Genomic DNA, 15,560 nt, shown 5'->3' on the forward strand with positions numbered 1-15,560 from the left:
CCCCCACCCACCTCCGCGATCACCATCCCTCCGTACCCCTCTCTCCTTCTACCTCTCGCGGTTCCCCAGAAAGCCCGAGCTGGTCCGGTTCTGGTTTCCGAGGGAAACTCGGGTAAAGCGGACCGTGGAAAAAATCTCCCCCCGTCCGGTTTCCGCTGCTACTCACCGGAATTTCGTGTCGAGCCGCCGAGAAGAAGGTGCCAAAACCGTGCGAAACGAAGACAACAACAAGCCTAAAAATGCAGCCAGAGACCAGAGGCTCTGGAGCCGACGCCATCTTTGAGTGAAACAGGAGCACGGCTGGTGGGGGAGGGGGGAACACTGAACCGTCAGGCAGGGCCAAGGGACCGTCTGCATAGTGCGAGGCGAAGATCCAGGGGAAGAAAAATTCACTGCAAGGCGCGGGGGCGGCGGCGGCGGCGGCGGCGTGCTGTTGCTATGAGAGGGGTGTGGATATTGCTGGAGCGCATGAAATGGAAGAAAGGGACAGATGGTGGTGGTGTTGGAGGAGGAAAAAAATAAAAAGGAAGGATAGGTGTTCACGTATTCTCTGCTGTACTACAGGCACATAGGAGGAGATTCAAGGGAACGTCTGCATTTTGCCTATTAGTTGTAAAAAAAAATAAATAAATAAATAAAATCAAAGCCAATGAGCGTGCCTTAACGTTAGAGGGTATTTAAAGATCAAAGTGAGACACCCCTCCACACTGCAGTCTATTGTAGGAAGCTGTGTGTTTTTCAAACTGAAGATGCAAAGCGAGCCACACAGATTCGGTCCCCAGAGATGATCAGATGTTGCAGTGTGTAGCTATCTGGAGTATTACAGCACATGATAAAGCATGTTATCTGCCTATGCAGAGAAGTCCACTGATACATTGCTCGTCAGACTGTGAAACAGAGAATTATCTCTCCACCGAAGAAAATGATTATGTAAACTCTCTGCAGCTGATCCACTTTGTTACATTTCATTAAATGACATCTGATTTTAACACCTTTCCCATATAATTTATGTGTGGAGAAAGGAGGGGTTTCACAGCTCTCAGTGCAACATCAATTACAGCATCTGGTGACAGATGGAAGCGACATAATGTAAAGGTATCACTCTCAGTGCGTTTGAATATGCACCATGCTTGATTTAAATGCCATTTGCAATGAATATGTGAAAGTTATGGATACTTTCAGCCCTAATATGTTTCACAAAATTAAAAAAAAAACCCGCAAAAGTAAGAGACTATTAATCACGGAAAAGTCACACATATTGCCATGTAATTTATGACTCTGCCACGAGGAAGTCTGAGCAATTTAAGTACAACCTCGTCTTCATTCAAAGGAAATACAATCAGTAGAGGAAAACTGATTTATTCTGCTTCAATTTCATGATCATCATGATACAGGGGCACTTGTGTTGGAAATCTGGCAGCAATCTTCCTTTTCTATTACAGACTAATTCCAAAAGCTCCCTGGGTGGAAATTAAATTATCTGGAGCTTTGTATAAAATGATGTGTACAGGCGTCCTCAGAGATGGATTATAGTGTGTCTTATAGGGAGCAATTAGACCTGATGTTTTCCCATGTTAGAGGTGTCTTGGAAGAGGGTGAACTGCTCTCAGCACAGTGGTGATCAAATAAAACCGGTAAGGTCACACTTTACTCGCTGTTTGTCTTGCACTTCTTTGGGGACAGATAAATCACATTCCAACGATGAGGCACTAATTATAATTAACGGTAGTTCTATTACACAGATAAATAGTGTGAAGCGTTAACACATGAACGGCTATTAGTATGCCTCCTGAGGACTCATATTACATTAGTGTGTACAGTAGGCCAGCTAAACAGATGGACAATACTTAGGAGAAGCTCCGTTCCCAGCCATGAATAAATAATGTTGTGTACCATGATCCATGCCAGAGGCCATGTTCACCAATACACAACAGAAACAAACTAACCAGGTGGCCTGCGAGAGTGGAGGAGTAGGGAGTCCTATCACTCTAACTTTGATAAGATCATATTGATTTTCAGTCAAATGAATGGAGACAGAGGCGTGATGTGAAGAGTTACTTTTTCTGAATGAGTGTTATCATCCTCTGCAGTATCTGGAAGAGTGAGTGGTGCTGGGATGATTTTAATCCTTATCACATATTTTTATTTGAATTTAATCACCTTCAAATGATTCTACAGATACTTGTGGGTTGACTATTACAACATGTGCACAGTATAAAGGTCATGTACACAGCAAAAAAGCATGTTCAAATAATAAAAATTTACTAGAGCTGAGATTATGAGTTGATCAGTTAGTAAAAACAATTGAGAATTTTGGGAAATAGCTGTTCACTCTCTTGCTGACACTGAATAGGTGAGAACACTGATTCCACTCCCATATCTGTCTGTTAAAAGTGAAGCTGATTAGCATAGCTCAAAGATTGCAAGTAGGGGGGAACAACTAGGTAGCAGGTATAAACATGTTACATCCTGTTTTGTTTTTTTTAAAATCCATTCAGGATCAGTAACTTCCTAAAGTGTTTTTTTCTTTTATCACTGTAGAGTTGCCAGGCCACAAGCAGAGACTTGACAAAGTCACTTCTGCCCGCCAAGAAATTGTCTGCACAATAACTGCATTTAATTTTGCATGTTACCACAAAATTAGTGATCTTTAAAAGTATCAGTAGGTGGATTTTATTAACTTTGAACCATGCAAGCAGTTTGGCTGTATTTCCAGTTTGACAAAGGCAGGCTAACAAGCTATCGGCTGTAGTGCATATTGAACAGGTAGTGTAGATGTGCAGAATAAGTAGTATTTATTATTTGTCTAACTATTGACAGCAAAGTGGTGTATTTCCCAAAATTTGGAACTATAACGGACTCAGTTTTTGCTGCAAAAATTGCCATACAATTTCACTTGAAAGAAAAGAAAGAGGCAGAAAGTCTGTGAATCAGCACAGTCAAGAGGAAGCAACAACATTGTCATTACTTTCACTAAAAAAAGCCTTGGAATATGTTTCACAGAGGTGAGTTTTAGGGGTTTAATCAATGACAAAAAAGGGACTTCAATCTACAAAAATATGAATTAATTAAAAAATATATAGTTTATTAGTTATTTGCAACCGTACTATTTGCATTTATGTCAAGTGAATCTTTTTTTTAAATCACTGCTACACTGCATACAGAAAAATCTGACTAATTTCTATTTTAAAACATTGGTTTCCCATACATGAACAGTTTTTGGCCATGTTTCTGGTTTAAAAAGCAAACAACTGGCACCGGATAACAAATTTTGCTGCTTCCACCAGCAAATGGATGTTTTACTATAACACCCTTGGCTTGGTTTCTATCTTTGGTGCAGAAAAGGAGACAAGTAATCCTGAGCTTCCTTTCATCCCCATAATCCCTCCTTTTTTAAATTTCTATTCTCTGAGCATCCACCTGCTAGGGGCCCTGAGCCCCCAGCAAGTCCCACCAGTGTCCACCTGCCCCCTGCAGCCCTCCCCTCTCCTCTGGAACACACACACACACACACACACACACACACACACACACACACACACACACACACATCCGTCCACCTGATGCACAGCAGCACCTCCTGCTCTCCAGGCCTGCTGTTGGCCCTGCTGGCTCTCGCTCTGCTCCACTTCTTCCTGCCTCTGGTTTAAAAGCTGGATCTCTGCCAAACCAAATAAACCTACGACATCCCGTTGATTTAAAAAAAAAATAAAAAATCATGCTACAATTACTGTGCTTGTTTTATTGTTGCTGCTGCTGTTGTTTTGTTACCAGATTTTAAAATTTTGAGTTCAGTCTTTAAATAGATTTTGCTGTTGTTTTTATTCCAACTCCTTCTGTGGCTGCATGTCGGAACCCCTATTGTCAAATGCTCTTAAAATAGGGTCTGATTGATTGCCTGTTTAGGTTCAGTAAATGAGGATGTTTACATATTCAGTCCAGCTGAGGTGACGTTTTCCAAGTAAACAAGACTACATGACACGCGACTAATTTAATATTAACTCACACTGGATCCTTGACAGCTTTGGTAACCGCTGTAAAGTGAAAAGTCAGGTGTGTGTAGAGTGAATTAATGAGACCTGACAGATCAGACATTATCAAATGGAAGTCTGGAAGTGACTCAGCTTAAAAAGGGGAAATGCATCTACACTGTCCTCTCTGTGCTCCTGATTTTATTTTATCATCAATGTGTCGTGCAGCTGTAAGTGTATGCAGCTTTGGTCTGTGCCACCACCCTGCAGACCACATTCACATGTGCCCCTGTTTTTTCAGGGTGACGATTGGAGTGCTCTGCTCAGATAGCCAACCAGTGTCCAGGGCTACTTTTTTTGTCCGTGTGAAACTAGCAAAAGCTTCCTGCTGTGGCTGGCTGGTAGCCAAGTCCCCAGACCCCAATCCAACCATCCCACCCCACTCCAACCCAAACTCCAGCTCCAAACCCCTCCCATCCTGACAAGAACTGAAACACAACGGAAATTTCCAGGGCCTGTACACCCAAGAGCGTGCCCCCACCCATCCAGTGACACCCCCCCCAAACACACACACACACTCCCCCACCCCCACACACTCCCCCACCCCCACGCCCACCCCCGTCCCTCTGGCCCCTGCTCTCTCCTCCTTGAATTCAAAGGGGCAGAGAGCAGCTGGAAGGTGAAGTGCAGCTTGTGAGCACTGAGCTGAAAGTCAAGCCAGACACCTTTTGCGCTCTCTCCAACTCCTCCTGTCTGAAATCTCCCTGAAAACACCAACTCCTTCACTTGAACCCACAAGTGTGCAAGAGTGCCGCAGAGTACACTTGTATTACCAGACATAGGCAGAGGAGAGACGGGGGAAATGTAGAGGACTACTCTGTTTGACAAATCAATTGTCCTGCTGTGGTTAACAGTCATTTTAAGTGTACGTAGATTTGAAGCAGTGGCCTCTGACAAGGCCATTAACATGCACAAATTGCTCTGACTTTAACACTATTAAGCACAGCGGCGGTAATAGATAAAACTGAAACAGCAATACCCCGACACATCTGTTACTTACTTTAGCTTTATGTGACTTTATTTAACTTTATTCTAGCTTTATTCAGCTGAGAAATACTCAACAATGGTGGCTGCATCAAATAAAGGCTTTTGGTCATCAAGAAGTCTAACAACAACACGTCTAAGGCCAGACAACCAACAATGAAGTGACAAATAGGATTAATTAAAACAATACTGCCTTGAAAAAATATTACATAGTAATATTTTTATATCCCCGACTTAAATGAAAAGAATGCTTTGCATTCCATTCCATCTAAATGTTAGATAATACCTGAAGGTAGTAGTGCCTTCGATTGTCTACAAACCTGGAGATTATCTAAAATGAAGCAGATATTAAACAATGTACCATCACTACAAGATTAAAATTAGTGAGGAGATATTATAATTACAAGCTAAATTGGAGTTTTATAGAATATTCCTTCATGTCAAAAGGGAAATCAACCCAACTTTGTTACATTGAGAGCAGTGATGAATACAAAGTATTAAAAGGTCCCTTAGTTCTATATTGTAAGACTAATTTTATGTGTAATTTTTGATTTTGTTTTTTTGTATCAAATGTTGAATATAAATAGTCAAAGATAATGTGCTGTCGAACCAAAATCCTTTGTGTTTGTATCGCCACATAAAGGTGTAATGGCAGTCGAAGACAGAAGCCCCCTTCACACACAGATTGCACTGTGAGGATCTCATTATGGTGCTCTTAGATGTTGCATCTTTTAACCTTAACTAGATTGTCACTCACCAATTCACAATCACACATCAGTGTTGCGCACCAACTTGCCACACTTCTGCACATAAAGGAGCCAGCAATAAAACTGCCATCCTTTAGATTATTGGACAACCTGCTATACCACCTGAGTACAGCCAGCCTGTTGCATGCCTTTGCTCTTTTAGACTGAGCCAAACAAGCCGGTATAATGACACTCCGGTGTGTACTTTCATGTAGCATGCCGGGGTTTCTGGAATCAAACCATGATACATGAAACACAAAGTGTTGGTTTCTAGTGAGATGTTTCCTGCCCATAGACTATGTAAAGATGGATGAACCCTCTGCGTCACCTATAGGTTTCCTATGCATAAGTGGCTGAACTCCCAAAGAATTCACTTCCAGTACAGCTGTCAGGAAAGAAGAAATTAGCTTTAGAGATCAAGTTTATGTATGACTGGGATATCCATGGGGATTGGCTCACCACTGGAGACAGCCTTATATGGTCATTTGTGGCAATGCAGTTTTTTTGGAAACTAGAAAAGGAAAAACTGGGAAGTGTTAAATACAGGTTAAAAATGAGTCCAGACTGAAGTAGATGTAAGTGTACATAAATTTGCATCATCTGCATAAAAACTGACACTGAAATAGTTTTTAAGAAAAATAATGCTTTTCATATGGAATGTAACAAGTATTAAACCTCCTGCAGCACCCTGTTACAGATGGCAAAAAGACATTAGCCTCCAACCAATCATAGTGATACATCACTTGCTCACTCATTAGCCAGGAATCAGATGAGAAAATTGATTCCATTCTGCTCTGTCCAAAAAGTCTTAAAACCAGCAATTGAAAAAAAACATAAACTCATGAGGAAAATGTTTTCTGAGGTAATAAATTAAGTGAGAAGTAGGACCATTTTCTCATAGCCTACTTTACAATCAGACTTATTTTTACAACCAAAGGAGTCACCCCCGATTGACCTCTGCTAAAGTAGTGATTTCTCTTTGTAGATCTAAAAATTACACCCATCTTTTACATAAGGGGAATGGAAGAACACTAACATAAAAGTGACCTATGTTGGAATGGCAGAAGGGTGTCCCCTCATCACTTTGATAAAACCAGCAATGTTACATGTCCCATGTCCCAAAAGGATTTGAGTCCAAAGGAAGTAATATCTGCCTACCACCACCTCTACAGCACACTAATTAAAATGTAAGTTTTTCTTTGTTTAATCTGCAGTCTTCAATTAGGTACATTGTCCATCATTTCATATCTGTACATCCGTGTCTGTATATATTATTTTTAGACTTATTGTACTTTTTCTATTTTTTGTCTTGCTTCCTCTTTGTATCTGTATCAAGCTGCTGTGCTGTGTAAATTTCCTCAGTGAGAGATCAATAAAGTTATCTTATCTTATCTTATCTTATCTTATCTTATCTTATCTTATCTTATCTTATCTTATCTTATCTTATCTTATCTTATCTTATCTTATCTTATCTCATCTTGTAATGTAAAAACATCTTGCAAAGAGTTCTGGTACTATTTAAGCATATGACCTCCTGGAACACCTAAGCTACGTTAGCTGCACCTTTGCTCTAGCTTAATACTTAATACATGAGAGCAATCTTTTCATCTAACTCCCAGCATGGAAAATGTATTCCCACACATGTCAAACTTTTCCTTTCAGTAGCTGAATATGAGCTCTTTTTCCATTTTGAATTGTAGGGTTTCAGGTTCAGTCTGTTTCTTCTCTTCCCATCTCCAATACATCGCCACTTTTTGTTTCATATTTTTTTAACCGTCCTGATCACGTCTGGGGTAACATGATCCATTGCTTTGCTTTATTATTCACCAATGCCCTGCAGGACAGCCTGGCAACTCAAATCTCCTAGTTACTCCAAGGCACTACCAGCAGCAACTTAGGCAGAAAAAACACCCCAACAAACTAGACAAGTCTCAACAGTTGACGCAGAAAGCAGGGAGTGTACGCACAATCAAACTACTGTGTAGGATAAAATGACAGTGGAAACAGAGAGGATAAGAAGGAGGATAATTAAAAGACAGCGATGGCCATGGAGGTCTTGCCTTTTAATTTCTATTTGTTCTGAGTTTGTTAAGTTCAGCCTTGTCAAATAACATCAGACGCCTTTTTTTCTCAGAAGAGAAGTTCATCTATGACTAAACAACAGCACCACAGAGGGTTTCTTCACTTTCACACAACAAACAGCAACAATATCACATGATGCCTTGTTTAGCTGTTTGGTATCCAGACCTCCCACATTACAGGCTCCTTCCCAAGTCCAAGCCTCCGAGTCTTGAGAAGTGTAGCAGCTCTGCAGTGTTTGCAGAGCAGGATGCACCACAGACAACAATGCAGCCTCCAGGACTCTCACACACACACATTCCTGTGGGCCTGGTGGTGGTGGTAGTGGTGAGGAGGGGGGGGGGGGGGGGGGGGAGGCTAACCTCTGGAGCTCAGCAGGCTTTGTCTGCTTCTCCCCCACCTCCATGCTACCCCCACCTTTTTACTTACACAACAGGCCTTTCTCACACTAGAACATGAAGACCTCTTCAATCAGTTCCATTAAGAGTCAGGAACAAGATTTATGTCAAACAGGATATGCTGGTTAATGGGCGGGTGAACGCAAATGATGTGTGATTCCCTGATTTAATCAATGCGATATATATTAAAAGCCATTCACTTCACAGTCATTTATATTAATGATAGCACTTTCAGATTACTGCGAGGTAATGGGAGCAAAAAGTGTACATTCCCGTGAATGATGAGCCCTCAACGGTAGTACTAAATCACATTACAGAGGCAGTAATGATCTGTGTTGTTATTACGTAAACTGTGGTGAATCAGTTATTCATTCAATACAGGCCCTAATTGAATAATTAGATTCTTGTCTGTGTAAAGATATGTTTACCCCCCTATCCTCGAGCCCAGCAAAGAGGCAACAGATGGAGCATGTTATGTAATCCTATTGATGTAAATGAAAAATCACAGAATATCCTGAGAGATGTATAATAAGGTGACATGCTTATACATATCATGGTGAATGTGATAAATACCTTCAGTCCCTCTGAATAACAGTATCTAGTCCAGGTGACAATGACGGAGAGCTTGCTGTGTTTTTCATATGGAGAAAGACAACAGAAGCTGCAGTGAAGAGTGATGATAATATCAGGTCTCATCCATCCAGGTTTTCTACACACATGTTTTCTGCCTGGGATCAGTGTTTGCTCAGAAGGAAGTCATGTGAAACAGGTTTTTAGTCTTTTATATAGAGAGTTCATTGTAACCACCTTTTAGTTTAATAATTTTAGAGGCTGTTTGTTGTCCAGAGCTGTCCTTACAACTGTGACCCATGAAAATTTTATATTATCAAATGAAGACAAATGACACATCCTAGGGTGGATATACCTTTGACTGTATAAAAAGATGGATGAACCCTCCATGACATCCTTATTCATTCCTGCATAGAGGTTTTGAAGCTCAGTGTGGCAGCATTGCCTGACTCTGGCCATTTCCTGGCATGTTCAAAAATTGTCAGAGGTGGAGCATGAGTGAAGCTGAGGCAAGTCAAGGAATGTCAGAGTGGCCACAGCCTTAATTATTCTGAACTTTAAGCTGTAATACAATTTAAACAGGTGAGTTGTGTAAACATTCACCCCATGTACAGTAGTCATGAACAGGGACATTAGAACATAGAGACCAAAATCGTATTTTTGTACTATGCTGTAAACGTGTTTCTTTCTGATATAAAGTTGGTCATTTTAAATATGAACTTATGGGGATAGACTCCCTTTTGGAGCCAGTCTCATGTGGACATCTCAGGAACTGCACTTTTTGATTGTAGTCTGCAGCTGCTATGTACATGTAGACTTCTATGAAGGATATTATTATGTTAGCATTGTGGCCCTACTAATAACATTTTGGAATAGTCAGTCCATCACGTTTGGCCAGACTTAAATTCTGGATGCACAGCCATTACATCTTGTATGGACCTTCATGTTACATGGAGAACGAATCCTCTAGTCTTCCCAGTTTTATTATTCATTTTTCACTAGACGCCAAGACTTTGGTTTATGAGAAATATCTGCAAAACTAATGACATTCCCCATCACCCTCAGCTGTAGTTTGTTTAGAGCTAATTAGCAAATGATATCATGCCAACACACTAAACCATCAATGTGAACTTGGTAATTACGCTAAGCATCAGCTTGTTGGCATTGCCTTCCTGTACTGTTAAAACTGAAGAGATGTGTTCAATACACCAGTTTCAACATTTAAGCCACTGACAGGTGAAGTGAATAACATTGATCATCTCATTACAATGCAATGCTCGGCTAGAAAACTTTGGCTCCTGGCGTTCATGTGGATGTTATTTGGACATGTACCACCCACCTAAACATTGTTCCAGACAAAGCATGAGTCTTAACACTGAAGGGATTTTACTGAAATAACTTTAGTCAGTGACCAGATCAGTGGTTTTTCAAAGTGGAGCTCCACTCAGCTTTGTTACTCAGTATACTGCTCTGTCTCCAAGGCAACAGTGCGAACCACCGAGTCACTGTGCTGTCCCATGTTAGTTCATGGTTTTGTTTTTTGTTTTAACATTACACTGATATGAGAAAGTAAAGCTGGGTGTAAATTTAAGTTCTAACTGTCAGTAACAGGATAAAGTCACAGCAGTCCACACAGAGGCTGCCACAGAACTCCAGGGTCAGTGAACTACCTCTTTGAGGTCATCAGTCTGAGCCACTCAACTTAACCTCTTGGTGGCAGACAGTGCCGCCTGGCCCCCGAGGCTGAGTCCTTCCCTGACCCACAGAATCACAACACAACATCCCCTTTTACTGCAGCGGGGGCCTGGAAGTCATCACTGATACTGGCAACATACAGAGAGCACTGAGGTCATCAGTAATGACTCCATTTACTTAACACCGACCCAAACACCTGCTCATTTATCATGGCTGACTCATGTCAGCCTGACCCATTTCTCACAGAGAAGCCAGCCAGCAGATCTTGATCAGGTCACCTCTGGAGCTCAGAGGGCTTTAGTGAGTAGATTAATACACAGAAAACACATAGAGGAAAGTGCTCATAGCTAAACACTCATGCTTGTGCCATTACTGGCTTCTTATTGCAAAATGGATGGTGTCACACTTTGTGCATGGATGTTAGAAATGTTAACTACCTTGACTGTATTGTTTCTGATAGGAGTTGTATTTTGGCAGACAGGTTGTGCATTGATTATTTTAACATTTCTGGATACTGACCCATAAAAAATCGGCTACAGTATGTGCAAAAGTCTCTTAATAATGGATTTTCCGTTTTTTAAAATCAAATATCCGAGGAGAAAACCAGTGAGCTCTCACACTCCATTAAATACATTCACTGAAGGAAAACCCAAAATAAAGCAGTGAAGAAGTGACCCAGATACAGATGTTTGCCTGCAGGGCATGAGGGCTCTCTGAATGGCTTGATGAGTACGAAAATCATATGAATCCTATCCTTCACAGTCACCAGCACGACCTCTCGGTGGACCCCTAACTAAAAGTCTTTTCCACTCATGTGCAACCGGTCACATGTTCTGCTGCTGTGTTCTCTGTGTGCTTTGGGTTTGAGTTCCTGGAGCTAAATTTCTGCTCAGCTCAAAAGGTGATAATAAAAGCCAGTTCAGGTGCTTTCAAATATGTTGTCATATAACAAGGATGACAACAAAAACAACAACAGAAACCATGTTTTGTTTATAGCATTTAGCTTTAACCCTAACCTTTCCATTATAAGTTGCTCACACAGTTAACTGAGTGCCAGCAGTATGTACAGTATGAGAAGTCTTCATATGGTTAAAGTGTCACACAGATCACACTTGTATTTACTCTGCTGCCACCTCAGTACACTTGAACTGATTGGAATTTCTCATGTGGTTCTCAGAACATTGAAAAGGGTCATTAAACAATTAATAATTCTTACATCCTACTGCAAACAGTTTTCTTAAGAACCATTTCTTGTTGTTTCAATGAAAACTGCTCAGAGATGCTAACAAGACTGAAAGTCTGCCTGCCATGCTCGCTGTGCTGTAATGCCAGCATGTTAATATGGTAATTATGTTAACATTTACACCATCTTAGTTTATGTTTCAGCATTATAACAGACTTATTAGTGTTTAACACATATGGTCCTTTTAAATGAAACTCGTGAACTTGTAATTAAGACATGGGAAGTCATGTTCACATGGAGTTCAAGTGATAATGATGCCTTCAAATGAGATTGTGTTTACCATGTTCACGACAGGGGTCCATATGAATTATCTCATCTTGTGGTATTCACACCCTCATAATTGGAAATTTTATGAAAGATTCATGGTTTCTGAGTGGTGACTGGAATACAGTTTTTCTTCATCATTTTGTAATGACCGAGAAAACTGCATTTGGACTCTGCAATACATTACTTGCTCATTAAGTTGCTAAATGGTTAGCCTTAGCAGCTTCTACACACTGACAGTAATGTCTATGTTGCTGTCGCCTAGCAGTAGCGTTACCACTGGAACACAAAGCTTTTGCTGTATATGACTTCCCATGTCACAAGCTTACATGTTCCAACTCAAAGTAGCACACACTGGCTGTAAGTCTGAGAACATTGCTGCTTGGCAACGACAACATGAATGTTATTCTGGGGGTGTTCATATGGGCTCTTCTTGTGAACACAACTCCATTGGTTTGTGGACTACTCTTTTGAAGCCTCAAATTTGGGATTTGGCCCTTGTCATCTTGCTTTTGAAAGAAGTGAGGGGTGGATTGGACTGAGAACTTGAGGACTGAACATGCGCTTGTATATTGGCAACCTGTCAATCACAAGGTAGTCCCACCTTTATGTTTACCCTGCTTTATCATCTATTATACTTTAAATCGGGCAATAATTTTCAAAATTTACATCATGCTGCCTTGAAGGAGACTTGAAAAAGCGGATACAGACCATGAACTCCTTAAGGAAATATTTATTGAGGTAACAAATTAGCTAAGACGGAGTGTAATTTTCATATAGACTTCTATACACTCTGACTTCTTCTTGCAACCAAAAGGAGTTGCCCCCTGCTGGCTGTTAGGAACAATGCGGGTTTAAGTCACTTGATGTCTTTCTACTTGAACAGTAAATAGACAAGTAAATCAGAGCTGTGACATTGCTTACAAAAAAATCAGAAAACTTTCTAAGTAAAGATGTGGACTGCCTATCCACCTTGAGTTGCAGCTGTCAGACAGAGCTCTTGGTGTGAATGTTAATGAGTGCAACGACTATTCTCAGTGGACTAAATTGTTATCAGTGCAGTGAATGTGTCAAACAGTCCCTTTTCTTCATAACAGAATACCCTGGAAAAAAAAGGAAAGAGAAGGAATGGCACCATTTCACAAATACTGTGAATGGGAGGAGAACTAATGGAGCTGGATCATCTTTCCTACAGAAGGCTGTGTCCATCTTTTATATACAGTCTATGAATTGTAGTGCTGATGGAAGTATCATTAGTTGTGCAGATATTTAAACATTAAACAAAGCATTGAACAAACATTGATGTACTGGTGGTGTTAGAAAGACCGTTTTTTTGCAAACTATATTGTTATGAAGAGACTTTTCATGCAAAGCATAAGAGAGAAACTGTGGCCACTTCAGATTCAGGATTCATCCTCTGAGGACATTGAATGTCCGAGTAAAAGTTTGCAGCAACAGTAATTTAGATATTTACATAAGGACTGTGGATTAACTTCTAGTGTATTCATTCTTGCGCTCTGTCTTTCTGTATAGAAACTCCAAAAAGAAGATAAATGTGGGCTACTTGTTAAGCTGAATCTCTGAGACCAGTTTTCAGAACAAGTGGTAGCTGCCTTCTGTGCTTCAGGCTGGTGCTCTGAGTTGAACCCAAAGTTGAAGATGGAGCTCCTCTCCAGGGACATCTTTGAGAAAAGTTGCCATGGCAGACAGCCTGCTTCTTCCTGAGACGTGATTCTGATGATGTTGCCTCGGCTCTGCTGCTCCAGCACTCCTCTGACTCACATGGATAAGACTGTGATATCATTGTGCATTTATTGTCTCTGTGGTGTTACACTTTGTCTTTTCTTTTTCTGTTCATACATACCTTTTGGTATTAAAGACAGATGCAGAAGAGGGTCTGGTGTATTTCCCAGCATGCAGCAGGCAGAGGGGAAGGAAACACCACCAGTCCATAACAGTGTTACACAGCAAAGAGACAAAAAGGGAGAACTCACATCCTGGCCCAGAGGGACTGCAGGGAACTCGTGAAAGCAGAGAGAATGTGAGATTCAGCAGAATCAAACCCAGCAGGTGATCTGTGATTTGATTCTTCGACATTTTGTGCAGATTCAGAATGTCTCTGTGAATATTAAAATGGGTAATATTTGATTGTTAATTTCAAGTGTTCCTCAATACTCTGGGGACAACCAGAAAATATAACAAGAACACACATCATCACCTCAAATAGAGAGATTGGTTTCATTATACATGCAGCTATATCCAGTACAGCATAAAATCATCTACTTTAAGGCACAATCAAACCTGTTTGATAACTTCCAAATCTCCTGCAATGATGAGATCATGCATTAATTAAGGGGATTACAGTGGATTTTTACAGCATCTATCTTGTACCATTCTGAAAGGTACTACTTTTCTTCATATGAACAACCAGTTTCCCCCTTGTTACAGTCAAGAGCAAATCGAGTTCAAACACGTCCAGACACTGTGGAGGTATGTCACTGGGCAGCTCTCTAGGTCCTCTGTAATAGAAACACTCAGTACTGACAGTGCTGGTCGGCTGTGGCTCAGCTGGGAGAGCAGGCTGTCCCCTAATCACAGGGTCAGTCTCAGTTCCCTCCTGTTTGCATGCTGAAGTGTCCTTGGGCAGGGCTCTGAACCCCAAGTTACTCCCAGTGGCAGGCCGTTGACAATGAGAAACACACTGTAAAGCACTTCAGAACTGCTAAGGTTAAAAATCAAGAGACACAGAAGTCCAGACCATTTCCTACATTGTTTACCTTCAGTTTTTCAAGACACAACTTCTCTCAATGTTTCCTCAAATATATGAGGCACATTTGAACTCTATGTCCCGGCCTTCCCAGGATCTTTCTGCATGGAGTGTGCATGTATAGGTTTTCTCCGGGTTCTCCGGCTTCCTTCCACAGTCTAAAAACATGCTGAGGTTAATTGGTCCTTTTAAATTTTCCGTAGGTGTGAATGTGAGTGTGATTGTTTGTCTGCATATGTATCTCTGTGATAGACTGGTGACCTGTCCAGGGTGTACCCTACCTTCGCCCTAACTGTGATAGGCTCCAGCTCCCCGTGACCTTAATGAGGATTTAGATGATGGATGGACTTTTTTTTTTTTTTTTTTTTTTTAATAATTTTTTTGGCCTTTTGTTGGCTTTATTAGACAGGTTAGTAGAGAGGCAGATAGAAAGTTAGGGGGAAGAATATGGGGAAGACCTGCAGCAAAAGGCCATGAGCTGGAATCAAACCCAGGCTGCTGTGTCGGGGACTATACCCCCTGCTTATGGGTCACCCGCTCAGCCAGGTGACCTATCTTGGTGCCCAGATGGATGGACATTTGAACTCATTTTCCTGTAGTTTTCAGCGTTTTCTTCAATGCATCTAATGACAAATGTCTCTGCTGAAAATGTTCCATGTGAACTGTTTAGCAGTCAGACGTGGAACTAAGTACATTTGCTCAAGAACTGTACTTAAGTAAATTTTTGAGTTTATTTTACCTGATTATTTCTAATTTCGGGTTGCACAGTGGATCGATGCTTAG

At 41.0% G+C, this 15,560-nt stretch overlaps 1 protein-coding gene across 2 annotated transcripts in view; it reads right to left on the reverse strand.

Moving 5' to 3' along the window:
* The window catches only part of kat6a (K(lysine) acetyltransferase 6A), a 32,659-nt gene extending 32,338 nt beyond the window's left edge, over positions 1–321 (reverse strand). For both annotated transcript variants that reach the window (XM_023275857.3, XM_023275856.3), the window contains exon 1: positions 167–321. The gene's annotated coding sequence lies outside the window, so the exon portion shown is untranslated. The remainder of the gene's footprint in view (positions 1–166) is intronic.
* Between the last annotated feature and the right edge of the window lie 15,239 nt (positions 322–15,560).

The sequence above is a fragment of the Amphiprion ocellaris genome, chromosome 6, assembly GCF_022539595.1.
Source record: "Amphiprion ocellaris isolate individual 3 ecotype Okinawa chromosome 6, ASM2253959v1, whole genome shotgun sequence".
NCBI classification, from domain to species: domain Eukaryota; kingdom Metazoa; phylum Chordata; class Actinopteri; family Pomacentridae; genus Amphiprion; species Amphiprion ocellaris.